This window comes from Stegodyphus dumicola, chromosome 1 (genome assembly GCF_044657685.1).
Source record: "Stegodyphus dumicola isolate Sdum_Otavi_A_Nest chromosome 1, ASM4465768v1".
Lineage (NCBI taxonomy): Eukaryota > Metazoa > Arthropoda > Arachnida > Araneae > Eresidae > Stegodyphus > Stegodyphus dumicola.
This window is the reverse complement of record NC_140768.1, coordinates 140,025,123-140,052,066: the sequence shown is the minus strand read 5'-3', so window position 1 is coordinate 140,052,066 and position 26,944 is coordinate 140,025,123. Positions and strand designations below refer to the sequence as shown.

Here is a 26,944-nt window from a genome sequence, read left to right as displayed (position 1 = left end):
GGAACCGCTCTGAGGAGCGTAAAGACGAAACTTCAGACTTAGAAAAACAATTAAAATGTACTGTCTTAAAATAATTATCACCTACCTTGTAAATAGTGTATACTAGTGTTTTACTTGAATAAATAAGTAAAAGACAAGATGGCCTGTTAATTCTAATAGAAACTCTTACTGGAAAACGTGATTATTAGAAGCCTGGCGTCGCGAACACTGAAGATGCAGCAGGTAAGGAATTTTAAATTTAATTTTATTGTAAATAGAAGAACCTGATGCACCATTTTTATGGCGCCCGAACAGGGACGCCAGGTTTTTTGAAAAGTTTTAATAAAGTGAATTCAAAAGCTGAATATTAAAATTTAAGATTTTAATACTTGTTCTTGAAGTATTCAGCAGAAGAATAATTTTGTTTTCTAAGTAAGAGTTAAATATTTCTTTTTCATGAGACGTGTATTTTGTGTAAGTGTTTGAATCTAAGAAGATAATGGCAGAAGAAAAAGTAGATCAATTAAAAAAGAAAAGAAGTATTTTAAGAACTGCCGTTACAAAACTGTTTAAAAAAATCGAAAGTGAATTAAATAAATCAGAAGTTAGTATTAATGAGCTCGAAGAATTGTTAGAACAGCTTAATGATAAAACGAAACACTATCTAATACCGATGTAGAAGTTGAACCAATTCTGAGTGCAGATGAATTCGAAATTACAGAACAATATCGCGAGAAGATAACGTTATGGAAATTCAGGCTTAAGAAACGGATTAAAGAACTTAATCATGACTTAAGTGCGAAGATTTCAGCAGTTTCGGTCCAGGATAATGACTTAAATGCACCGAACACTCAGCAAAATATAAAAGATACACCTAATGTTAAATTACCAAAACTTTCGATTCCCGTATTTTATGGGAACAGTAGTCAATGGCTTACTTTTTGGAATAGTTTTGAGTCCTCAATACATAATAACGAATCATTGAACAAAGTAGACAAATTTAATTACCTGAAAGCATATTTAGGAGGAACAGCTGCTAGTTGCGTTCAAGGACTTCCGTTATCGCCAAAACATTATGATTCAGCAATTCAAATCTCACACGACCGTTTTGGAAGGAGAGACATTCTTATTAATGCGCACATGAATAATTTGCTGAATGTTGAATCATTAAAAAATGCGAATGACATAAAAACATTTCGTAACTTGTATGATAAAGTACAAACACAGATTAGATGTCTCGAAGCGTTAGATTTTGTATCGGAATCTCACAGCGCTTTGCTGTGTCCGATGATTTTTCAGTTATTGCCTTCAGAATTAACGCTTGAATTTCATAGAACAGAAAATGTTGGCACCGGTTATAACATAAAAGATTTAATGTCATTTTTACACACAGAACTTTCATCCCGCGAACGGCCCACCAGCGGCCGAGCGGTAAAGTCGCTGAACACTGGTAGTTCGGTCCGAGGTTCGAATCCCGCGAACGGGCTGGCTGCATGGGCGTTTTCGTGGTTTTCCCCATGTGTAACGTGTATACGAGCCCGTTTCGCTTAGAAAGTCCTCCCCGAAGGCATCCCTCCTCTTAGGCAGACGGCCCTCGTGTGCTTTGCCATAACTCAACACACCACACCACATCATCTCGCGAACGCACAAGGTCAACGGTCTCGCAACAGCAAAAAGTATCCGATCGGCGACAGTCTTCTTCCCCCCCCTGCAACGAAAAGCGCATGTGGTCTCACAAATAGACATAATAAACCGAAGATTCCGACCGCTACAGATTTGTTTACAAAATCCCAATGCAGGGAGGAAAATATGAATTGCGTCTTCTGTAATCAATTCCACAAGATTTATGACTGTAGTTTCGTTTCCGGCTTATCATTACATGAAAAAAGGGACATTTTAAAAAGGAAATGTGTTTGCTATAAATGTCAAAACCACATCATTTAGCGCGAAAGTTCAGAACAAAAATAACTTGTTCTATTTGTAAAAAACAGCATGCAATTATTATGTGTGATAAACAAAATCTTTCTGTCGAGGTTTCGGAAATTAAAAAAGACGAAGAGATAGAAAATAAAGTACTTTCAAATCAAGCAGGATGTTCAGAAGTATATTTGCAAACTTTAGTTGTTCGCATATATGGAAGAGGAAATAACCAATTTGTTCGAGCGCTAATTGGCACCGGAAGTCAAAACTCATACATAAGCAGGTATGCAGCAGAAAAGTTACAATTAAGAAGCTTAGGTGAACAAAGTGTAACCCACGGACTTTTCGGTGGCATAGAAGTTTCGGAAAAACATAAACGTTATAGAATAAAATTGGGTAGCGTAAATAAACGGTATAATTGCGAAATCAATGTATTGGATGAAAGAAAAACATGTTCTTCGGTCCCTAAAATCAAAAATATACACTGGATTTGGGAACTTAGAAGAAGAGGAATTTACGTCAGTGATGTTTTTGAAAATGGAAATAACAGATTATTCCAGGAGAACCCTCAAGAGATTCATTTGTTGTTAGGGGCAGATGTTGCTGCAAATTTATTTACAGGTAAAATCGAAGCTCTTCTATGGGAAAGATTAGTTGCTGTAAGTACAAGACTTGGGTGGACAGTCATGGGGAAAGCGAACACTGACAATTATGAAATAGAAAATTCCTTTCCCACGCTTTCGTTATCTTTACACATTTCTGATGCCACGCTGTCAGAACTGTGGAGGCTTGATGTTATCGGAATAACAGATCCAGTTACAAAGAAGAGTAGAGAGGAAAGGGATTTGCAAGCAAAATTGCAGTTCCAAAATTCTGTATCTCTAAACGAAGAAGGGCGTTATGAAGTCGCATTTCCGTGGGCGGAGAATCATGTACCACTCTCCACCCACAAGGATTTAGCTTTGAAACGTCTACAATCTACCACCCAGAAACTTCTATCTCAAAATTTATTATCTTCATACAATGTAGTTTTTAATGACTGGTGTAACTTAGGAGTGATCGAAGAAGTTAAAGAAAATACAGCGGTTGACTATGAACATTATTTGCCGCATAGACCGGTGATCAAAGAAAATAGCCAACACCAATTCGACCGGTGTTTGATGCGTCTGCGAAGAAATAATCGTCTCCTTCTCTAAATCAGTGTTTGGAGAGTGGACCAAATTTGATAGAACTAATTCCTTCTCTTTTGTTGAGATTTCGTGAAGGCAAGTTTGCTGCTATAGCAGACATTGAGAAGGCTTTCTTACAGGTGAGTGTAAAGCCTCAAGATAGAGACTGGCTTCTGTTTTTCTGGTGGAATGATGTAGAAGAAAAGAAAACGAAAATATTTCGTCATACTAGAGTAGTATTTGGGGTTAAGAGTAGTCCTTTCCTTTTGGCAGCTGTTATAGAATTCTATCTACAAAAGTACATGAAAAAGTCTCCATATGATACGGAGATGATAGCTAAACTCTTGCGTAGCTTCTAAGTAGATAACGTTGTTGCCAGTTTTGACAAAGAATCCGAGATGATCCAGTTCATCGAAAAATCTCGAGAAATTATGTATGAAGGAAAGTTTAATCTTCGAGGTTGATTACATAACAGAGATAACTTGAAACAGGAAACTATTTCACCCGTATTGGGTCTGTTATGGAACTCTCAGAAAGATAATTTAACTTTGAATTGGCTAGAAGATTTTGAAATGGATATAATAACGAAGAGAACAATTTTCTCGCTGTAACGTACAAAATATTTTATCCTATTGGAATTATGAGTCCTGTTCTTTTGTATCCTAAAATATTGTTGCAAAACCTATGGAAAACAGGAATTTCTTGGGATACTGAAGTCGACGAGAGTACAAAACAAAATTTTGTGAATTGGTATAAAAGCCTTTTTCTCTTAAAAGAAATATCCCTACTACGTTTAATACATTCCAGCATGGATAATAGGAAGTTCTGCAGCATTCACATATTCTGTGATGCTAGTAGTAATAATTCTGTGATGCTAGTAGCGTATGCTGCTGCAGTTTTATTGAGAACTGTGACGAATTCTGGAGTTGAAGTTCATCTGTTGGCATCGAAGTCTAGAGTAGCTCCCGTGAAATCTATTACGATCCCTCGTCTGGAATTGACAGCTGCCACGATAGGTGCCAGACTATGCTCTTCTGTTTTAAATGGTTTACAATGGCAAAATGTGGAAACGCATTTTTGGACGGATTCTACAACAGTTTTGACGTGGATTCAAAGAGAAGAGCTTGTCTGGGCTGTCTTTGTGGAAAACAGAGTCAGGGTGATTAGGAAACTGACGGATCCAAAAACGTGGAAACATATTGCTGGAACAAAAAATCCAGCTGACCTCCCATCAAGAGGTTGCACAGCCAAACAACTTTTAATAGTTAGATGGTGGGAGGGCCCCGATTGGCTGAAGAAAAATCAAGAAGAATGGCCTAGACAAAGGGAAATACCGGACATGGAAATAGTGATTTCAGAAAAAGGAAATCAGTCATTTTTGCACTAAATACGCAAAGGATAGAACATTTTTTTTTTTCTTGAAATATTCATCTTACCACAAAATGTTAAGAATAACTGCTTGGATATGCAGATTTATAAACAACTGCAGAAGACCAGATTCTAAACAATCAGGAGAACTCACTATCCCTGAAATAGAAAGCGTAGAAAAGAAAATATGCAAGATAATGCAGATAGAAGCATTTGTCAAAGAACTTAAAGTTAGAAACCTTTGTACCTTTTTTGACTCAGATGGCCTTATTCGGTTAAAGACCAAGATTACTAGAAGAGTGGTGGTGTGGTGTATTTAATTATGGCAAAGCACACGAGGGCTATCTGCCTAAAGGGAGGGATGCCTTTCGTGGAGGACTTTCTAAGGGAAACTGGCTCGTATACACGTTACACATGGGGAAAACCACGAAAACGCCCATGCAGCCAGCCCGTTCGCGGGATTCGAACCTCAGACCGAACTACCAGTGTTCAGCGTCTTTACCGCTCGGCCGCTGGTGGGCTGATTACTAGAAGAGAGGAAGAAGAAAATTTTCTCTGTCCAATTGTATTGCCCTCAAATCATACTTAGTTCATAGGTTAATTTTAGATTACTATTTGCGACTATCCCACGCTGGTGTGCAATTCGTACTAGCCAATATTCGACAGAAATTCTGGGTCCTGAGAGGAAGAAAAACAGTACGTAAAGTTCTTATGAAGTGTGTTCGCTGTAGAAGATATAGCGCAAAGAATATAGAGACTGTTCAAGCACCTCTTCCTGAAGATCGAGTTAGATATGTTCTGGTGTTTGAAGTGACCGGAGTCGATGTAGCCGGTCCTCTTTATTTAAGGAAAGAAAAAAAGGCATGGATCTTGCTCTTTACTTGCGCAGTCTATCGCGCGATACATCTTGATCTGATAGAAAGTTTATCAACAAATGCGTTCATCTTGCGATTAAGAAGATTTATTGCCAGAAGAGGTCGTCCAAGTATTATTTACAGCGACAATGGCACTAATTTCGCTGGAACTGAAAATCTGTTAAGATCGGTAGATTGGAAAGAAATAGAATGTCATTCAACTAGTATGAGAATACAGTGGAAGTTTAATCCCCCAACTGCTTCATGGTGGGGCGGTTGGTGGGAGAGGTTGGTACAAACAGTGAAGAAGATGTTGAGAAATGTTCTCGGAAAGTCCTGTGTCTCTTACGAGGAAATGTTGACTATACTTTGTGATATCGAATCAGTGATTAACTCAAGACCCCTTACGTACCTTTCAGAAGATCCAAATGATCTTACGGCACTAACTCCTTCAATGTTTCTACAAGCTGTGTACGACGTCGGAGTACCAGACTTAGACTACATGGATGCCATCAATCTGACAAAAAGATACAAGTTCTTACAGAACTTAAGAGAACACTTTCGCAAAAGATTTCGTGATGAATATTTAGCTATCCTAGTGCAAAAACCATCTAAACGATCTACTCGGACTATCAACAAAAATAACTTAATGTTTGTCGGCAGCGACAACAAGAAGAGAATAGATTGGGATTTTCCCATCTTATCGAGGTAAAATCAAAAGGTGGGAAGGATGTCCCATTGTTGCCACTAGATGGCGGGCATCTCTTTCTCTACTTTTTCTCTAATTGAGTTCTGAGAACGAGGCCAGATTGGAACCGCTCTGAGGAGCGTAAAGACGAAATTTCAGACTCAGAAGAACAATTAAAATGTACTGTCTTAAAATAATTATCACCTACCTTGTAAATAGTCTATATTAGTGTTTTACTTGAACAAATAAGTGAAAGACAAAATGGCCTGTTAATTCTAATAGAAACCCTTACTGTAAAACGTAATTGTTAGAAGCCTGGCGTCGGGAACACTGAAGATGCAGCAGGTAAGGAATTTTACATTGATTTTATTGTAAATAGAAGAACCTGATGCAACAACAGGGAATAATATTGGATTCATAGTTTTATGCCAACAAAATCCTTTTTTCCCCCAAAATTTATTGTATATCACTGCATTATGCACCCACAATGACTGTGAGCAAAAATCATTGGATTCCAAGATGTAATCGCTATTGTTATAAAAATAATCAATTCAGTAACGAAGACAAGTGGAGTACAACATAGATTATTTAAACTGCTTTTTGGAAGATGGCAAAGCTACACAATTTACCGACATTCTTTTTGCACACTGAGATTGTTTAGCTGAGCGAGGAAAACATGCTTGAGCATGACAGCTTCAAGTCAATGTTGGAATTGTATAGGTCTCATATCTTAAGAAAATCGTTAACGCATTTCACCAATACCAAAAAAATGATAGAAAGTCTGAAAGAGCGTAATAGGAATACAGACTCATGTCTTCAAATTGTGTATGCATTGCAAACTGAATTTGATTCTCGATTTGCTGACTTTGCGAATTTAGGACTTATTTTAAAATTCTTTATAAATCTATTTAATATTTATTACTGATGGAGATAACAAGGTTGCAGCAATTTTTAACTATTTTCATCTTAACAATATGGAAAATTTAGAATTAGAGATAATAAGTTTGCAAAATGATGTTATTTTAAAATCTTTTGAAACTAATAAGATATATTTGGGCTTGCTAAACAAAAATCAACATCCTATTTTAAAGCCATGTACGGTAAATATGAATTCTTATTGATCAAATACCTATAATCGTGAGACGTTGTTTTCGAATATGACTTATTTCAAGTCAAAGTATCGTTCGAAAATTAATGATTTGCACTTAGATAATTGTTTAAGAGCATGCAACTCAAATTATATTGTCGATTATAATGAGTTAGCAGACGAATTACAAATACAAATTTCACATTGACATATCAAAAAAAATTTTATTTAACGAGCATAAATTATAAATATTTGCTATTTACTTCAACTGAGATATATCTTTTAAACAAAACTAGTTCGCAATATGACGTTTGATGCTTGATTGTGAAGCTTGGAATGGGTGGCGTCCGCCAAGAACTTTGAATTTTATTTTGCGACCTCGAGGACCGAAAGGTTGCTGACGCATGCTCTAGAGCACGCGCACTAAGAATCTCGATTCTGCGGGGTTGTGAAAAAGAACTCTTCCCTCTGATTTTCAAGTTTGTGTACACATTCTGTTCATTGCTGAAGTTAATGTTTTTCTAATACTATGTACATATTTTGATTTATTAAAAGAATTTATTGTTTACAAATTGATGTTTAATACTTATCTCAAAATCTCAAACTGTTGATCCGGAGGTGATTTGAACATGCAACCTTCTGATCAGGAGTCAGATAGGCGATCTGAAATAAAAGGGAGGGTATATGGCATTCATACCGCCAGCTGCCGCCCAACCGGTATAGGGGTTAGCGTCGCTGACTGCCGTGCCGAAGGGCCCGGAGAAGACATGGATGTTCATAAATGTATAATGTCGGTGCGGTATGGCGGCACTCTCAATATTCGGTGAGCCGAAAGTTCTCATGTGGTTTGTGGAAGGACAGAGAGGTGGGAGACACTCGGAGCCGTCCCCCCCCCGGGTTGCTCTCCATCAAAATTAAGGGGCGGAACTGAGGTAAACCACACTGTCACCTGTAAGGTGCTCAAGCCTATTGCCAACGACAGGTGTAAATTTGAGTTACTTGCCACGAGGAACTTGATGGGTTTGGGTTGATGTTACTGTCAGACAAGTGAGCATAAGAACAATAACAACACAGTGACTACTAACACTTGCAAATTTGAAAAAGTTACCTCAATTCGCCACCTAAGAGCATTTTTGTAAGGAGGTAAAGTGTTTCACACTGTATTGTACTGTACACTGAAATACTTTTTATCTATAGGTGGGTTCTGCAGGTCGTATTTTACAGACAATCGCTACGAAATGGCACACTGTATTTACCAAATCTACACGTAAATTTGAGTACTTTGTTTTGAGGCTTGTTGAGGCTTGTTTCTCAGATGTTTATATAAATTTATATATAAACATCTGAGAAACAAGCCAATACCGATTCAAGCAATGATAAAATTTTAAGTTAAATTTAAAGTTGAAATTCGAAATTTTTTTAATGAAATCGTCACAGAACATTTTTAGCCAAAAGGGACTAAAAATAATTAGTTTCGAACGGCATTTTGCGTCGAATCATTATAAAGGGCTGTATCACTTTTGAAATTGTCGGCACTAAATATTATCGCCCTGTACTTAATTTTAAAAAATCAAATTAAGCATCTGCATGAATGTTATGAGGTATTTTTTCTCTCTTTCCAGGATGCCTTCGTGGTGCAACGGTAGCACACTGAGCACGTATTATTAAAGAGGTGCAGGTAAAACCGGCGAGGGCATTGTTCATTTTTCATGTCTTCTGCTTAAAAGTAACCTAATGACGTAGGCTTAACTTTTTGCTTAAGTCCAGAGATTAGACAATTGTTTTCAAAAATTCATAACTCTTCAAATTTTAGAGATATTTATACCGGGTTTTGATCAAAATGTGTTAAATTTTAAGTTCTATCTTTTTGTATTACTTAATATAATCTTGTATTGATATTTAACGAGATAGGATATAATAGCTATGTTTTTGTGCACTTCTGCTAAATTTCACCCTGTATATAAATAGGCTTAACTGTATTTTCATATGTGTTAGCTCCAAAGGGTTTGTCCTTTTGGCAGTTGATTTTCGCGAAATTTTTAACATTGTCGAGAAGTTGAACTTTTTGTCGAGATCCAGTTCTCGTCATTAGGCTATTGTCGAATCTCACTCGACAAGTGTTCGGTTTTCGTTTATTGACATTTGTATTGATTAAAATAGTGTTTTAAGTATATTTCTTGATTTCTCAACTGTCATATAATATTCCTTAAGCATTGTATCACTTTATATATGTATATATTTTTTTAATGTAATTTAATTAATTTTACTGGACTTAGTTGTTTCATATTGTGAAGATTGAAATCTATAATCTCTGCCTATATTTAGTGTATTGCTATTAACTGCTGATAATATACCTCGATATGTATTTGAGTCAGTTAAAATTTTAGTCATTCTGCTGTCTAAACATTACTTTGTGTATATTGATTAGTTATACAGGAATTTTGCTTGTATTATTCTCTGTTGTCACGTGTCACATAGACATTTTAACCTGATCGTTCTTAGTGACTTTTGGACATTGCACTTTTAGTCTATGTTTTATTACTGCTCTTTACTACTTTATAATGACTCGTAAATCTGTTTTAACAACTGCCAGAGAAACATCACAGGGGGCTACTAGTGCACCCGATTTGTTAGACTCTGACTTACCTTATGCGGAAAAAATTGCACTACTCTGTGCTGATATACGCAAAGTAGCTACCACCAGCAGAGGGGGCAGAATCCTCTTATCTTCGGACCTTCGAGAGCATCTGTTACAATCTCTGACAACTTTGCAAATTTTGGCCTTACAGGGGCCTGAGGGCTTACCTATTCCAGAACTGGTGGACGCTGAAGTCAATACATCTACCATACTTTGCTGTGAAGCGGTTCGACAACATTCTTTCCAGTCACCTGTTCTCCCATCTACAACTGATCAGGCTTTGGCTCTTGCTCCATCTTTTGCGGATATTGTTCGACAACCTAAAAAGCCTAGCCTTATTATTCGTCCTAATGCTGACACTACTAGTGATACGCTTAAAGAACAGCTTAATACCAAAGTTCCGCTCTCACAACTTAAAGTCGGAATAGATCGTATTAGTAAAATAAATAACGGAGGCTTGGAGGTCTTCTGTCAAACCCCTGATGATGTTGCGACACTCGAACAAGAACTCACGCGCTCTGATGTACCGGCAGATGTCAGTAGACCAATCAGACGAAAACCAAGAATTGCTATCCATGATTTACCGGAATCAATCACACCGGAAACAGTACTTTCAGAACTCAGCGGAGCCACGGGATTGCCAGAAACAGCATTCACGATGCTATTCCGTCTCAGGGAGCGACGGAAGGGATACATTAAATGGATTATTGAATGTGACTCCCCAGGTTTTGTTGCGGTCATGCGTCGGCGAAAACTTTTCGTCGGCTGGCAAGCTCACAGAGCCACTGAATTTATTGGAATTAAAAGATGTTACTCCTGTTAGCAATATGGCCATGTGCAAACAGAATGCAAGAGTAAGCGAAAATACTGCTCCTACTGTGCAGGAGATCACGGGCTCAAAGATTGCACAGCTCAAACACCTGAATGTATCAACTGTGGCGAAGCCAATAATAGTTACGGTACCAAACATGACTTCGCCCATCCCGCCTACCACCCCGATTGTCCAGAGTATCAACGTCGCGTCCAGCTGATCAGGGCAAACACAGACTACTAACTTCAATCCTTACAGTCTAGCATCAGGTAACTTAGTATCTGATTCGTCATTGGATCATATACAAAAAGATCTTAATACCACTCTTCTGCAACGAGCTTTACCGTAACCATCGAGACTCAAGGCCTCCGCACTCCCTCCCCTGAAAGCTCGTGACGTCACAGAGCTCGATCTAACCGCCGAGACTCCAAACATGTTTTCGCGCGGCGTTAACTTGCTTCATTTGTATTCGGGCGCTTTGATTCGGTTGTTATTTTGTTCCAGGACTGGTAATTAATTAAAAATAGTATATAAGCTAAGCTTCCAAACAGGAATGAAGAATGCCTCATCCTTGTTGCGTTCCCGGGTATAAAGGAAATTATAAAAGTGGCCCAAAAGTTCAAAATACAAAGATGTCATTCATATATTGCCGACCAATAAAATAAATGCTGAAATAATACATGAAATTGTAAAAAAAAATTATTATTGGTTTAGAAGAAATTGGTTTTTTTGTAATATGTGTCGTAACGGATAATAATTCTATTAACAGAAAATGTATGTCATTCTTTGTTTCACCTCCCCAAATACGAATTGTATATCCTCACCCCTGTGGCAATTCTAGACCTCTTTTTTATTTAGTTGATACTGTTCACTTATTGAAATGTGTTCGTAACAACTGGGTCAATCAAAAAGGTGAAAAATGTATGTATTTCCCATCATTTAATGATATTAATCAAACCTCTTTGAAAACAGCATCATGGAATGCACTTAAAAAAATGCATAAACTTGAATTTAACTCCTTGGTAAAATATGGTTTTAATTTATCATATAAAGCATTAAATCCCTCTCCTCACCTAAAAGGTGTTATCTTGAGAAACAAAATGTTAAACTTGTGTTACAAGTTTTCAGTGATTATGTAAAGAATGGCCTTTTAGAAATAGGTAAACAAAATAATATTGCACATTTCCAAGACACATCTGATTTTATTAAAATATTTGTAATATGGTGGAATATAGTTAACGTTAAATCGCCTAACAAAGGCATGCGTTTAAACAATGTATATCAAAACCCGCTAACAAATTCGGAAAATGATGAGAAAAAAATATTTTTACATTATTTTTCAGATTGGTTAGAGCGTTGGGAAAAATTCGATTGTGATACGGGCATCTTCAGTAAAGAAACTCATTCTGCATTAAAATTAAGTACCTATTCATTGCTTGAAGTAACATCATATTGTACTTCTGAACTAAATCTTAATTACATATTGCCTGGCAAATTTCAGACTGATAATTTGGAGTCTCGATTTGGTTTGTATAGGCAATTATCAGGAAGTCAGTATAATATAAGCATTAGACAGCTGTTCGTATGTAATTTTTGCGAAAAAAAATGTTAAGAGACAAAACAATTGAACATGCATACTTTGATTACTTCAAAAATCTAGATAGGGGTAGACTTTATTGTCCCAATGACAGTGTTTTAAATATTGTCTTAGTTAATTATATTGTTATTAAAAAACTGTGTAGTGAATATGAATGCCTTTTCTTAAATTCATCAAATCAGCGTAATGTTGTTATTTCAATTACAAGCAATATCATATTAAATGAAGAACTATTTGAAGAAACAAACTGTGAATTGGGACACTCTAACAACAAAATAATAAATATGATCCTTTGGTCTTCAACAAATATATTGTTAAATAATTACTGTAAAGTGAAAAATGACACACATTTGCAAAATTTAAATGAAAAAAGAAATTGCAGTAAAAGAAGAAAATTATTCACATTAACATGATGCATATTTCAGATTATGAAAAATAAAATGCACTAGTGTATTTCTTTCTTTTTTTTTTTTTTTTTTCCTTTACAACTCATTCATCTCCTTTATGTTATATTTAGATATGAGCCACTCACTTTCTAAATCAATTAACTTTACAAAATAGAATAAGATGAAATATAATTTATTTTTTTATTCAGTGGACAAAAAAAAAAAAAAAAAAAATTAATTTTGTTAAAGTACAATATTTTTAATATTTATTTTGAATATAAAAATTGCAGTGGATTTTTTTATTTTTTTACAAATTGTTCATAATGTAATTTATCCACATACATTATTTTAAATGTAAGACAATATTGAGTATTTTGATTCTACAAACTGAATATTGATTCTATTGTAATGCATATGAATATTGCTATTTCATTTTGAGAATTTAATAGTAAGGAAATTCTTAAACGTAGGAAAAATTCTGTATATTTTCGCCTTTGTTATTTTTTTCCTCAAATATTTATTCAAGTAATTTTTCTGTTCATTTTTATAAATAATATGCATAACCTAAACAACATGAGTGAATTTTATTTATGATTAATTATCTGTGTATATGATTTGTATTTAATCTATTTAAAATAAAAAGGGAATTTTGAAAAAAGTCTTTTTTTGAATGAAATTTGTTTAATTGTTTATTTCTGTTTAAACCTTTACTTTTCCCTTTATGTTTGCTTAAGGTAATTCTCATGTTATTTTTCAATTTTCTTTGGAAATCATAAAATATAAAAATATTTATTGCAATTGAAATATCACTGCTAATTTATTCTTTGACTAGCATCGGAATGAAACGTATATATAAAAACAAAGTTTAAAGAAATACGGGAGGGAGCACAGTTCTTATCGGGCGATGTTCGCTTTTAGAGGATCGACGACTGTGACGTCATAAAGTAGTGCGGAGGCCTTGAGTCTCGATGGTTACGGCTTTACCGACGGAATGTCTGCAAATAAACCTTCAATATGCTCGAGCTGCGACGGCACAGACTGTAGAATATGCTACTTCCGAGCATATTGACTTCATCTTAATCCAGGAGCCGTATTGTCTAAATGGTAAGGCGGTTGGCTTTCCACTGCACTGGATACTATATCAAAAGGAAGATCCTTTACTTTCACCCCGTGCAATTATTGTCAATTGTGATCCTTCCTGGTCTCCTTTACTTGTCACTGCGCAGCGAGATATTGTTGCTGTTCTTCTGGAAGTTCATCATCTGACAGTCCTTCTGGTTTCCATTTATTCCTCACCTTCTTCAGAAATCGAACCTGTGCTCTCTGCGATGTAAGATTTACTGACCTCAATTCAAATTCCAAATTTGCTCTTTTCTCGTGATTTTAATGCTCATAATGTTTCGTGGGGATATGCTACTACGGACGTAAAGGGTAGACTTCTGGAAAATTTTATATCCAGTTTTAATCTTGTGAAACATAACTCACATGATGCTCCTCCGACTTTTGATCGTCAACAATCACATGGTTGGCCAGATTTGACTTTGTCTACTTTGCCTATGGCCTCTCTTCTTCAAGATTGGCGAGTAATTGAGGGTCTAAGTCTATCAGACCATAACTATATACGTTTTTCACTCGCAGGAACTACAGCCACCTCCATCATACGGCGTTATAATTTACCTGGCCGAAAGGTCAGACAGTTTACTGCAGCCATTCAAGCCAATTTGGCCTCTTATCATTCTCGTCTTCAATCTCTGCATTCTCGTGAAGATCTACAAAATTTTACTAGGGATCTTATGGCTACCATTCGAACAGTATGTGATAGTGTTTTGACTATTCGTATCACTAAGAAGTTATGTGCATTAAATTGGTGGAATGCTCAGCTTCGTACTCAACAACAAAAATGAAGAGCTCTTCGACGTCGGCTAAAGTAAGAGCGTCGAGATAATATCAGCTCCAATACTCTGCTTCTTTACCGACAGGAAAGAGCATGTTACAAACAAATGATTATACGTGCCAAATTAACTAGCTGGCGCAAATTTTGCTCCGAGACAACATCTGTTTATGGTATTCATCATAAGATTGCGACCGACAAGCTGTTTAAGCCAGCAACTTTCCATCTTTTACCTACGGTTAGTCCTAATAGTCACCTGACTGAATCAACTCTATCAGAAGTCCTTGACATGGTTTTTTCTACAGATAATTCAACTGATTCCTCCTTTCATCAGACTATTCGAAATTTAACTTCTAGTCTTCAAACACCAGACGATGTTATTTTTATTACTCAAGAAATTCGGCAAGTCTTACGCCAACTCCCTAATAAGCGCGCACCGGATCCAGATGGTGTTGACTATATTGTCAAATTGATTATTAGCACCAATCTCAGTCTCTTCCAAAGCCTGTTTAATAAGCTTTTCAATAGTTGCACTTTTCCTCAATGTTTTAAAATTGGCCAGGTGATCTTATTTTTAAAGAAACACCATCTTATTTTTAAAGAAACACCGTGATCCAGCCCGAGCCGATTCTTATCGCCCTATTTGTTTGTTGTCAGCTTTTGGCAAAACTTTTGAAAAACTTCTTATGGGACGATTGAGATTTCATTTGCACTTAACAAATTATCTGTGTCCTTTTCAGTACGGTTTTCGCAACAAAAGATCAACACTGCATGCTTTAAAGTTCAAGATACCATCCTGCGTAATAAGTTCTCCGGCCACCACACAGCGTTTATCTCAGTGGATTTAAAGAGCGCCTTCGATGCGCTGTGGTGGCCGGCAGTTCTATATGCATTAAGAGATGCCAATTGCCCCCGCAATTTATATAATACTCTTGCACATTATCTGTCTGATCGACATTTGATCATTTCCTATAATGGAGGCTTGGTACATTAGATGTCAGACTCGAGGGTGCCCGCAGGGTTCATGTGCGGGCCCCTTTCTCTGGAATGTGACATACAATCTTATCCTTAAGCAGCCATGGCCTGAACATACTACTGTGGTTACTTATGCCGATGATACTGCGTTCATAGTGCGAGGTAGGACTCGTGATCAACTTCAAGCAAACTCACAGGAGACCTGTTCTTTGTTTCAGACTAGATGTGAAGATTTTAAATTGCAAATCTCTGAAGAGAAATCGCAAATTCTGATCATTCCTAAGAAGGGTGGTTCTATGACTCGTCAGCCGAGAATATACATAAATGGCAAGCGACTTCGTATTAAACGTTAACTTAGATACCTTGGAATTATTTTCGACGACAAACTCAATTGGATTCCCCATGTCTTAGATCTCAAGAAGCGTACTGCTGTGATTGCTCAACGCCTTAAACTTATGAAGGGAATTCACTGGGGCTTAAATCCACAGCTTCTTAAAGTTTTATATGCAACAGTAACTGAAAAGATTGTTTCATATGGTGATGCAATTTGGGCAGCACCAATGCAAGGACGCAAAGTCCGACATTTAAATAGTATACAGAGACCATTTCTCTTAAATATCACTCGTGCCTTCCACACATCACCAACTAACGCCCTTGCAGTTGCAGCTGGAGTCTTGCCTTTACCTATTGCAGTTGAAAAGGACGCAGCTTATCAGTTGATTAGATAACTTGGCTGTTCAGTTCAGTTTGGAGATCACTCTTTCTCCTCCCAGGATTACAAAGCAGCAATAAACAGAGAAGATCAACACCCCTCCCTCTATAGAACGGGAGTTAAAGTTAATTTCAAACCGAGTCATCAAGTTTCTCATGCTGATCTGGTTTTTTATACTGATGGCTCTAAACTGGAAGATCAGGTTAGCTGTGCATATATAGCCATACTGCTAGATCAGACAACTCTTCACCAGTGGAAATGTCATCTGTCTTCTTTTAACAGCGTCTTCCAGAGTGAGGCTATTGCTATTCGACAAGCCATACAAACAATCATTAATAATCGATATTCACATTCCTATGTTCTTACCGATAGTCTCTCCACATTGTATGCCATTTTAAATCCTCTGCATTCATCCCCCATTATTGTGGACATTCAAACTAGCTTGTCTCGACATAAAAATCTACGCATTTGTTTAGAATGGACAAAAGCTCATGTGGGGAACTACGGTAATGAAACTGTCGATAGGCTTGCTAAAGAAGCAGCACAGAATCACGAGATAACACAGACCTTGACGGTTTCACGCCCAGTATCTAATCTAAGGCGTCACTTACTTCTCACAGCCATCTCCTTGTGGCAAAATGCATGGAGTTCGGAGGAAACTGGTCACTGAGCATTTGCCCATGTCCCTAAAGTAGATTTAGACTTATTAATCATGCCACCACAGCTGATCTTCTACATTACGGGCCATGGGCCTTTTCCCTTATATTTCGAGAGACATGGACTCTCTTCCTCAGCACTCTGTAGTTGTGGACAACTGGGCAATCCAGAACACTATCTAATCGATTGTCCACTTACTACTGAATTCCATATTCCTTTTCCACCAACGGATACCAACGGATAGGACTGCCTTTAGTCGTTTTTTGATTAAGCAGCGGCATTAAGTCAAAAAGATAGTCCGTTTAATTGACAAACTGATGAATCTTGGACTTGATCTTTGTGCCTTATAATATCGACATATGATTCAACTTCTTCAACAGGTTGTATATATTATAACCTATTGTAACCCATCTACTTTTATGCTTTGAAGTGTTTGTAACCATTGTAATCCATCTGTTATAAGTCGCTGTGTATAGCAGCAGTCAAATATTTGTATTTTCCCTCTCAGCATCTTTTTCTAAGTGCAATCAGGTAATATTGTCTATACCAGTTGTCCCTGTACCTATGGTACATTTAATACCAGGTGCCGTTTAATATCTGTATATCTTGCATTTGCCTATTTACCGATGAATAATAATGTTATCTTTTGCATATGCACATTTATTATCAAGTGCTGTTAAATATGTGTATATATTGAATTTGCATATTTATCTGTTGCATATGTATTGTCCTAATAGTCTCTTTGCTGTCCATAGCAGCTGTCAATGTACTTATGGTACATTTATTACCAGGTGCTGTTAAATATCTGAATATATTGAATTCGCATATTTATCTGTTGCATATGTCCCGTCCTAATAATCTCTTTGCTGTCCATAGCAGCTATCAATGTACTTATAGTACATTTATTACCAGGTGCTGGTAAATATCTGAATATATTAAATCTGCATATTTACCTATGAATAATAATGTTATTGTCTTTATTTTTATCTTTTGTCCATGTATTATCATACATATAACTGTCTGTATTCCCTCATAATGCACTATGATAATATCTACATTGAATGTATTTTGTGTTTTTCACTGTATAATAGTATATAATATCTTGGCATATCTAGTTGTGCGTATTAATGATACATTGTTTGCCAGTTGCTGCTAAACATCGGTATACCATATACTTGCATATTTGGCTATACATTATACTGTCACTGTCTTCTTTTCATCAATTGCCCATGTACTATCATACATTTAATTCTCTGTGTAATAATAACACAGAATGTATTGGGGTCGCTAGAGATTTTCATTGTATAACATATCCAACCATTATCCATTGTTTTAAATATATCCATTATATTTATACCAACATTATATGTATTTATACCATCTCCTTGTGGCAAAATGCATGTATTTTGTGTTTTTCACTGTATAATATATGTTCATAATTTGTGGTATACTTAAGTCTATATTTCATCCTTTGCAAATATATAGTAACACATTTAACTGTCTTCATCAATTTATTTGCTGCATAAGGATCACAGGTGTCATGACAATTTTAAATGTATATTTGTGTTACCAACACTGAATGTATTTTATATTTTCATTGTATAGTATTGTATAGTACCTACTGTATCGTATCGTATTGTGGTATTGTTTAATATTGTATAGTATCTTATATCAGTTGGCTTTATGCAGGTTAAATATGTTAATTTTTATTCATTATAACCGTTTAATTAGCTTTTGTATTGTATTGTATTATAGTATTGTATAGTATTGTATGCTATCTTATATTAGTTAACTTTTATGCAGGTAACTGCATCAATTTATTTGCTGCATTAGGATCACTGGTGTCATGACAATTTTAAATGTATTTTTGTGTCACCAACACTGAATGTATTTTGTATTTTCATCACTGGTGTCATGACAATTTTAAATGTATTTTTGTGTCACCAACACTGAATGTATTTTGTATTTTCATTGTATAGTATTGTATAGTATCTACTACGAGGGCTATCCAGAAAGTAGATTACGTTTTGGAATAAAAAAATAAACAAAGTATAGGAAACAAATTTTATTATATACAGATGAAAGCCACACTCAAATACTACTTTTCTACATAGTCACCATACAAATTAAGGCATTTATCGTAGCGATGTACGAGCTTGGAAATTCCTTCGTCGAAAAATTCGGCCGCTTGCGCCTTCAACCACTTCGTTACCTCTTCTTGCAGCTGTGCGTCGTCATCAAAACGCTGCATAGCCAGCCACTTCTTCATTGCTGGGAATAGGTGGAAGTCGCTCGGTGCCAGGTCGGGACTGTACGGCGGATGAGGAAACAACTCCCACTTAAAAGATTCAAGAACTTTACGAGTGACATTTGCCGTGTGGGGCCGGGCGTTGTCGTGAATCAACAAGATCTTAGAGCTCAACATTCCTCTGCGCTTGTTTTGAATTGCTCTTCTGAGTTTTTGGAGAGTTTGGCAATACCTTTGAGAGTTTATTGTAGTGCCTCTTTCCAGGAAGTCCACCAAAATTACACCTTTTCTGTCCCAAAAAACAGTCGCCATCATCTTCCTTGCCGACATTGTTTGCATGCATTTCTTGGGTTTTTGGGGAGAACTTGTGTGCCCCCACTGCATTGATTGCAATTTCGTTTCACAGTTCACATGTTTCACCCATGTTTCGTCACCAGTAACGATGCGATCGAGTAAAGAGTCACCATCCTTATGGTAAGCGTCCAAAAAGTTCAACGCTGCAGCCATTCGCTGATTTTTGTGGTCCTCTGTCAAGATTTTTGGAATCCATCTTGCACAAAACTTGTGGTAACCAAGCTTTTCGCTGATGATTTCGTGCAACAAACTTCGCGAAATTTGTGGAAAACTCAAAGAAAGTTCCGTTATTGTGAAATTTCGATTTTCACGGACTTTAGCATCGACTTTTTCGAGAAGTTCAGCGGTCACTATGCTGGGTCTCCCACTTCGATCTTCGTCGTGAACATTGGTTCGGCCATTTTGAAATCTTATGACCCACTGACGCACTCCACCTTCAGTGATAATGTTGTCCCCATACACTTCACGAAGCTGCCGATAGATTTCTATCGGTTTACAGTTTTTTGCAGTCAGAAACCTTATTACTGAGCGCACCTCGCAGCTCGCGGGATTTTCAATTAACGCAGACATTTCAAACCGTCACAGTATCTGAACGGAGCACAGCACGAACCTCTCACTAGCACGGCTAGATGCAGACTGAGCTGCGCAACGCTCTGACCCCAAGATGGCCGCGCTAGCCCCGCCCCTAGCGGACACAGACGGAAACGTAATCTACTTCCTGGATGGCCCTCGTATATCGTATTGTATTGTGGTATTGTATCTACTGTATCGTATTGTATTGTGGTATTGTATAGTATTGTATAGTATCTTATATCAGTTGGCTTTTAGTACATTTTAAATATGTTAATTTTTTTCGTATTGTATTGTATTGTAATATTGTATAGTATTGTATGGTATCCTATATTCGTTAACTTTTATGCAGGTTAAATATGTTATTTTTATTCCTCATAATCGTATAATTAGCCTTATTGCATGTTTTTCCCACAATACCACGTGATCAATTGTATTGTACCGTTATTACATTCTATTACTAAGTGTGGTACGAGTCCTGTACCATAATTGGTAGTAACCAATGTATCGACATTTGTATATCTTAAACACAGTTGCCTGCTAAATATATTTTGTATGACATATTCCTTTTTCCTAACTATTGTTGTACTATAGGGATTGAATGCGTATCGAGATCAAATTATATTGTACGCTACTTACTTCTTCTGTATCACATCACTACCTGCGGTATTGTAACATGACTTTGTTATAGCGAATATCTAGTTTATTACACTGACTTTCAATATGTTGCTTTGTCAAATATATGTACTTGGCTATGCAATGTATCCCGATCCAGTTGTTAGTCTTCTGAATTAAGTCGAATTCTGAATGCTTTACGCATTTCCCATGTATCAGTACTTCCAGTCACACACTGATGGCTATTGTATTCTTATATAATTATTTCTTTTGGTATATCCTCTGTGTATTGCTGTAATCATTTACATTCATTATGTCACTATGTTCTCTGTTTTTATATTATATTGTCATTAAGTTTAATTCTACTGTCTATATTTTACTCATTGTATATTATTGGGCTGCCCAACATCAGACTGTATTTTAGCCTATGTATATTCTATATTTGTGTGTATTACACCTTTGTAAAATTTTTGCTTATTGTCAAAACTCGCCCTTGTTAGGCCCTGTATGCTTTTGTTATTTTATTTAATAAATGTGGGGCCTGGGCGGTTGTTGGGACTGTCTTTCGTGGGCATTTGGTTTGTTGGACTGCCCTCGAGTTGAATTTGGCTTTGGGTTTGGGCGCCCGGTGCGTGGCGTATTGTGATTCCTCTTTAGGCTCTAGATATAGGTGGACGTGGTGCTATACCGATTAACCTTTTGGTAAAGGGACAGTGCCCACGTCCTCCGTTGCTTATCGCTTATCGCTTACAGTGTATTTTATTAATGTTTTTCGCACTGTGAAAAAATAACGATACCTAGACGCATCAAATTTTGAAAAGTGTAGTCCTCCATTCTAACATGGGCACCTGGAAGCTCAAATCTTGAATTTCAAATTTGTTTTATTATCTATTTCATATTTTTTAAACTTTAACAAATTTTTTGACTAAAAAAACTCAACGATTTTAAAGCCAACAGTGGCAGCAAACTGTACGGAATAAAATGTTTTTATCTCCAGCGCGCGAGACTGTCTATCGGAAATTCTAAAGGCATGCTGTTTCTAAATATTTTTAGCCCAAACGTTCCCAAAACATTTTTGTCGGTGTAAATGGAGAAAAACTCCTTTGGGCCTAATATAAAAGCTGAAAGCCTTCAGTTTTTTTTGGGGGGGGACTTAATGAGAAGCGACAATCATCTTTTATTTATTATCGAAAACTTATTCGTGTGAGCTAAAAAGGGCTATTAGTCTCAAAACATGATTTTGCGGTTTTTTTTTAATTTTAATTTTAATTTTAATAGTGCTTACACGTCAAATGCAGCAATATTATATTGATTTATACAATAGTTATAGACTTCCATTCCATCTGCGTAGACATCTTTACTTGGATGATTATTGTAGTTATTATTTAATTAAATTAACAATATGTACTGAAATACTAATAGGAAATAATTAGTGGTTCTTGAAACTTTCTCGAAACATTAAATGCAAATAAATCTCAGGAAGTACAATTAAATCATAAATCTCAGGGACAACAGCAAATATATAAACCGAAGAAATGGCATGAGAACTCATTTCCACATTTTCAGCCACTTCATTTGGCATTTCCTCTATTAATAAACAACGTTTACTGCGTTCATAGAATTCAGTTTCGTCATCGTTTGTAATGCCACATAAAATTTCGATCCCTGAAAAAAGAGATTACGTCACATAAAACGTGCTTGACGTCATGTAGTGGCAATAATAATCTGCATATGCGTCAGTAACATACTTTAAATTCTATTTCAAAATGCCTCTTACTTTGTTATCACTCTAAACTACATAAGCTCTATCACCACGACGTACTAGCGAACTTATATATTTCCAAAACAAAACAACAACAACAAAAAAAAAAAAAAAAAACTGATCAGTGTGATTATTTTTTTTATCAGCGTGATTTTTTTATATGAGCATTACAGCATTGTAAAAAAAGCCGAAATAAGATTATTTGTTTAATTTTTGTATCAATTTACTTAATTTTTTGTTTTTGTTTCTGTTATAAAAACTTGTCTAATTTTTTAAGCAATTGTGTCAAGTATCTTTAAAGCGATGCAAAAATCAGGCATGTAATTTTCTTTTGTTGCATAAAAAAGCGTAAAATCTGGTAAACAGGAATTTAAAATGAATTAACTTCACGAACTTGGAAATGATTTGGTAACTGATAATGCTGCTGACATATGTCAGGTCATTGACAATCAAGTCATCCACCTATGATCAAATATAAAGTGATAGATGTTTGTATGGGTCAATACCGCGTTGGAATTCACCATCATTTCCCGGAAAATCTTCCGCATTCTGCAAATATTTCCGAATTTTACAAATACTCTCCCTACACTTCAGGATTTTGTTAGCGGCGCTCCATACGAGGAGGAAGAATATTTTGCAGGTTTATAAAAATATTTAGTAATAACATAATCTTGCTTTCCAGGTAACATCTTATGCAATTCAAAAGGCTTCACACAAACACCCATGAAACAATTTCTGGGTATTCTATTCCAGCCGCCTTTCGTATTTGAAAAATGAACAGTAAAATTAAATCATCCATTGTTGTTGTCTTGTCCTGCCACTCATGGAAGAATGGTTGACAGAGCCTCAGGGAGGTTGGAGTTCTACTTCCACGGCAATTTTGAGGGATAGTGCCCGGGGCGTGGTCCGAGGGTCTCCCACCCTTCTCACCTACCACCAAACCACATGAGACGACTTTCGGCTTGCCATATATTTAGAGCACCCCCATGCCGCAAAGACACTATACATTTGTAAACATCCATGCCTTCTTCAGGATTCGAATCCGGGCCCTTCAGTTCCGCAGTAGGTTTCCCTAACCACTATACCGTCTGATCCGCATTAAATCATCTGAAGAATTTTAAATGGATGATCTTCGAAAAATATCAAAAATGTAAACACTGGAGAAAAGGTTAGCTTCCAAATGAAAGTATAGAGAGAGTATAGAAACTATCCCTGATTTGAAGATGTCATATAACTAATAGTTACTTGAATATTTTGATGAAATTTTGTTCAAAGCTCAATTAAAGCATTTTCATATCTTTGGTTTCAGATTCTCTAGTCCTGACTTGGGCAGCAAGAGGGCAGTGGCATCGTAAATGGCGCTTATCCTGCAACAAATAAATATATAAAAGAAGCACCTGCGTGTTAAAACTTGCCAAAACAAGCAGTGTTGTGATCTGCCAGACAAAAACAATCTGCCAACTCGATGGCAGGATGAGCTGGACCCAATGATAGGAGTTTTTGCAAGTGGCCACGATTTTAACTTCATCGTGCATGACGTTTAGCTTTGGAGGTTCGTGAAGCGCATGGTTTATGAACTTTTACTACCATAAATTCCGAATGACCTACAGGACTGCATCCACGCAGTTGTTAACTGCACCACAACGGATACGCTTCAGGATGTTTGAATGATCTAGATTACCGTTTCGCTGCTCCCTGCATAACAAGTGATACGCACATCAAGAGTTCGTGATTCTAATCAATATCACAAAAGGCTTTTTGAGTTTATGTAATTATTGTAAAAATTTGAGCAGAATAGTCCTTTTGGTATTTAAAGTTCTATCCTTTCGAAATCAGAGACCATTTTTTAAGCTCACTCTATATTTTGACGAAAAATAATTATCTGATAATTAATAATTCAATGAAATATTGTATTTAGGTAAATAAGAAAGACCAAAATATATAAGGAATTTTCAAAGCTGAAATTAAGTGAAATCCAGAGAGATTTTTCACATGTTATGATCACCGTTGTAGCGTTGCGCGCCTCCAACTTGCACGCAACCAAGAGGTGACTGTTGAAACTCGATAAAAGACAGAGTCTTGTTAAGGGTTTAAGTCCCTTTTTATTCAACGTAATAAATTACAAGTGCGTGCTCTTGACGCTCACAAACTACGCCGACCCGGCGGTCAAATAAAAATAAGAACCTGAAAAGAAATAATAACAAAACTCTAACTACGAGGCTCTCTAAACGTAACTAACCTCACCGCGTTTTACAATACCGCTGCTAATTCAGCAAACTTTGAATATCACGTTGAGCGATTAACAATACTTCCAGGCAAGCACACAGGCCGAAACGCGGGGTTCTTCAATTACTGGCTAACTACCTCCGCGCTCGTGAAGTAAGAACAGCACACCTCGAACTCGTTTCCTTTCTATTTAACTCAGAATACTTCCGCTGATAATTTGAATCCTTGCGCGTTCTACTAAAATTTACATACTCTGGCATTGGCAGTTCCAGGGGAAAGTAAGGCTTGACAGGAAAAATAGTTTAAACTTAAAATAAATGTTAGTTAAAATAAATATAAACCCTACATTTGCCGCTGCCAGAATTTGGAAAACTTGGAAGCAGGTCCTACAAACGACCTGTTGTAAGGTTTCTACAATTCTGAACTAACTCTTAAGAGCCTCGTTTACACAAAAAAAATCTTATGTAACAAAAGGTATACTAAATTTCTGTAGATACTTATATAAATCTCTCTTCTTACAGCAACATTTCCTGGACTTCAGCAATCAATCTTGTTCTTTTCCTTCCAGCATCTGGAAGGAATAAGTATCAGTATCTTTCTAAATACATTATAATTTACACTTTCTTGACACTGAATAAATTTTTGTTTTTAAACGATTCGTTTTCCTTAGTTACTGCTTAATTCACATTCATTGAATTATTCAAACATTAATTTAACTTTACCCTGGCTCTCCACCATGTGTGGTGTCAAACGGCAATATTCGTGTTTTAGTCTTACAACACTTCCCCTAACCACCATGATTTGTTAGAATTCAACGACCAAATAGACACACCTTACTCGACATTCTACAACTCGATTACTACTTTAACATTCTTAAAAATTCAAGTGTAGGTTGAGAACCCTACAAAACACATTCATTCTAACTCCCCCTTAATTCATCTTTAAACATGCAGGCTTTCGCTCTAAATCATGATTTTATCTACAGTTTAATACTTAAATTTTGAATTTATTGCTTTTGAGCATTTACTTTTAGCATCTAAAATTTTATGCTTCTAGACTACATTCTACTTTTACATAACTTTCAAGTATTTACGTATATTTACAAAATTTTAATACATATGATTTTTACAATTTACCATAAAATAAATAGGAGAAAATAAATTTTTACTTTACTCATTCTTCGCCAAGCTAGCGGCACTGAAACTAAAATTCTTATTAATACAAGAATACGAAGTTATTTTTATCTTCGGCCAAATTTTGGCTTTAACATAACAGAATTAGTCTTTCGACCAACAGAAAATGCTTGTTCTTAGATTTTATACTGAAAGAAAATAATACTTTTGCCTTAGCTAAATAAAGTAAAACAAAACTAAGTCTCAACCGAGACATATTGACTTTCGTCAAAACATAGAACTTCGTACTTATGCATAACATTTCTTTACAAAAGAGAAAAAAAATTATATAGAAGATTTTAACTTATCTTTGAGTTTTCGATGCTTGAAATTCCGTCATTCTTTTCTGGCAATATTGTTCCCAAGTTATAGGTTTCATGGACGTCAATGTTCTCCTTACTGACCTCCGAGTGTCGTCCACATTAGTTTTTCTTTTGCGTCCTCTGCATGCTGGCCTCTTGGCGGAGTAATCGTCGGGCTGCTGTCGTTTCCGTTTTTCCATGGGACGGCTGGTCTTGACGTCCTCCGGTCTGGAGTCCTTCTTGAATTTCTTCTGTTGTTCCTGGTATTTTTGTTCCTCCTGCTGCCGTTACAGTTTCCGGAACGGCGGCCTTGCTGGCACCTGCCTCTCTGGCCCTGGGCGCGTTCTCCTTGATGTATAATTTCTCTTGCGATCCGTAGTATGTGGTGTTTTGCTCTTTACCACGGTTTCTTTACGCGGTGCATCTGCCTTCTTGTTTTTCTTAAATGCTGGAGTTTGAAAGTTTTTCTTTTTTCTTTTTGGTACCGTCGTCCGGGTTGTAGAAGGGCTAGGTCTCTCTTCAGTTCTCTGCTTCTTGGAGTTATTTCTGGACCTTCTACTTCGTTTAGACTTGAGTCCTGCAAGAAACTTTTAAGGATTTCAAAATCATTTTGATTATAGTATTTTTTCACCTGGTCGGGACTTGCTTTACAGATTTCCCCTCTCTCGTTCTTAAGGTACAATACGACCCCTTTGATTTCCTGAATTACATAGGGGCCTTCAAATTTTGGAGCTAACTTTGCAGTAAAATTGTCTGGGGCACTTGATAAAGAAAATTTCCGCTTCAATACTTTATCCCCAACTTTAAAATCTGCTTCACGGCGTTTTCTATCGTAATATATTTTTTGCTTATTTATTGCCGTATCCGAGCTTTTAAGCGCCTGATCAATAAGTTTTTGCACATCTTTCTGTTTAAACTCTTGCTCTCTTTGTTGCACAAAGAATAATTTATCTAAAGGCGTAA

General features: G+C 36.4%; 1 long non-coding RNA gene across 1 annotated transcript; it reads left to right on the top strand.

The window, feature by feature from the left end:
• Window positions 1–8: 8 nt before the first annotated feature.
• On the top strand, window positions 9–25,163 carry LOC146999276 (uncharacterized). The gene is made up of 2 exons (XR_015042384.1): window positions 9–222; window positions 23,591–25,163. It is a non-coding gene; the product is annotated as an uncharacterized LOC146999276 (long non-coding RNA).
• Window positions 25,164–26,944: the final 1,781 nt, after the last annotated feature.